Source organism: Octopus bimaculoides, chromosome 14 (assembly GCF_001194135.2).
Source record: "Octopus bimaculoides isolate UCB-OBI-ISO-001 chromosome 14, ASM119413v2, whole genome shotgun sequence".
Classification (NCBI taxonomy): domain Eukaryota; kingdom Metazoa; phylum Mollusca; class Cephalopoda; order Octopoda; family Octopodidae; genus Octopus; species Octopus bimaculoides.
The window spans coordinates 8,301,045-8,303,151 of NC_068994.1; the positions used below are offsets into that span (position 1 = coordinate 8,301,045).

The 2,107-nt window shown below is 36.4% G+C and overlaps 1 long non-coding RNA gene across 1 annotated transcript in view; it reads right to left on the reverse strand.

Annotated features, from left to right (window-relative positions):
* The window catches only part of LOC128249358 (uncharacterized), a 44,662-nt gene that overhangs the window by 41,297 nt on the left and 1,258 nt on the right, over positions 1-2,107 (reverse strand). The gene's annotated exons all lie outside the window — the stretch shown is intronic.

Here is a 2,107-nt window from a genome sequence, read left to right on the forward strand (position 1 = left end):
ATATATATATAAACGTATGCATGTATGTATTTCGTGTGTGTGTGTGTGTGTGTGTGTGTGAGTGCGTGTGTGTATGTAGCGAGTAAGACATTTTTTTATATATGAAAACATGCCGAGTATATGGCTACAATACAGATTTTACAACGGTAAAATATTCAATATATATTTGAGATTGATCTCTCTACTAATTGAATTGTTTGTTCAAAATCCTTTGCAAGTTTTCCGTTATGACACCGTTGTTAGTTTAGCCTTAGTCCAATCCTAGTCAAACAAGTAGATCTTTAGTCCAACTCAATCTCAGCCATGGTAATCAATCAATCAATCTCATTTTTCTTTTCAAAATTTATCTTTTTTTTATATATTATATATATATATATATATCCTTGAAAATGGTTTGTTGTCATAAGGAGATTTAGATGCAATTTCTAACAGGTCGAAATATCACAATCCCAGAATATGGTACCCCAGACTCTTAATCCATTTCGCCTAATTTCGTTTCTTTTTATACATCAAAGTTCAATAAAAAATCAAACAACAAAGAAATAACAAGAAAAAGGAACGGGGAATAAAAAAATCTAAACGAGTGAACTAAATGGAAATCGAACTCACATACTTCAGATTCGTGACGAACGCTTTGCTAATGCTTGTATGACTATATTTATAATATCCCATGCAGTGGACACGGTGTTGCGGCCAGTGGCTTTCTGGTGAATGGAGTCTTCGAACTTGGTTTTCACTTGGAACAAATGTCTTATTCCTTGGAAAATGAAGAATTACACAATATCCCATTTCTACGCTACAAAATTCCGAGACTTCATGTTTGTCTAACTAAGCAATTATCATCATCATTATTATAATTACCATTATAATTATTAATCTAATTACTGCATTTTGTTTCTGGAAGATTTTTGAAGATAAAGGTTGCTGTTTCAAATCTTAATAAAGTTAACATCAATTCAACAAGGCCATACACGATTTACAGGTTTCTATTTTTCTTCTATGGCTGCTATGAAAAACATTTTAGAATATAGCAGACACACACACACACACACACACACACACACGTGTGTGTGTCTGTGTGTCTGTGCACGCGTGTGTTTGTATGTGTGTGCACGCGTGTGTTTGTATGTGTGTGCGAATGTTTGATGTCTGTCTTTTTATGGCGATGTTGGGTGTGTCCTAGCACCAAAATCTCTCTTTCGCCAGAATCATGTGATTTAAGAGATAAATATACTAATAATGATGATGATATAATAATGATAATAATAACTGTTATCTACATAAACTCACGCGAATAATAATGATAGACAAACACAGGTCTTTCATATATAAACACGAGTTTATAACTAAAACACAACCGCACTCACAACTCAGAATTACTGAGGTGTATGCAACCAGGTAATGCCATAGAAAAATTCGCATGAAACCGTTTAGTCTCATGCGAGTTTATAATAATAACCCTTTCGACTTTTAAGCCCAAGGCCTGAATTTTTTGGTGAGGGGAGGGGTAAGGTGGGGGGAGCGACGCGGAGCTTGTCGATTATATCGACCCCGATTCTCAAATTGGTGCTTAGTTCATCGACTCCAAAAAGACGAAAGACAAGGCCCGAACTCGACAGAAATTGAATTCAGAATGGAAAACCGGAAGAAATACCGATAAATATTTTGTCCGGCTTGTAAAAAAAATAATTATTATAATAAAAATAATAATACTGCTTTCTACTGGAAGCACAAGGCCTCAAATTTGGGATAGGGGTGGGGGACTAGTCGATTACATCAACACCCGTGTGTTTCACTGCTACTTAATCTATCGACCCCCGAAAGGATGAAAGGCAAAGTCGACCTCGGCGAAATTTGAACTCAGAACGTAGCGACGGGCGAAATACCGCTAAGCGTTTCGTCCAGCGTGCTGACGATTCTGCCAATAATAATAATAATAATGATAATCCTTTCTACAATAGGCACAAGGCCTGAAATTTTTGGGGGAAGGGGCCCGAGTCAATAACATTTACCCAGTTTACGAATTTCATCGACAAGCAAATTCGGCGGAATTTGAAATGAGAACATAAAGACGGTCGAAATGCAGATAATCATTTCGTCCGGTATG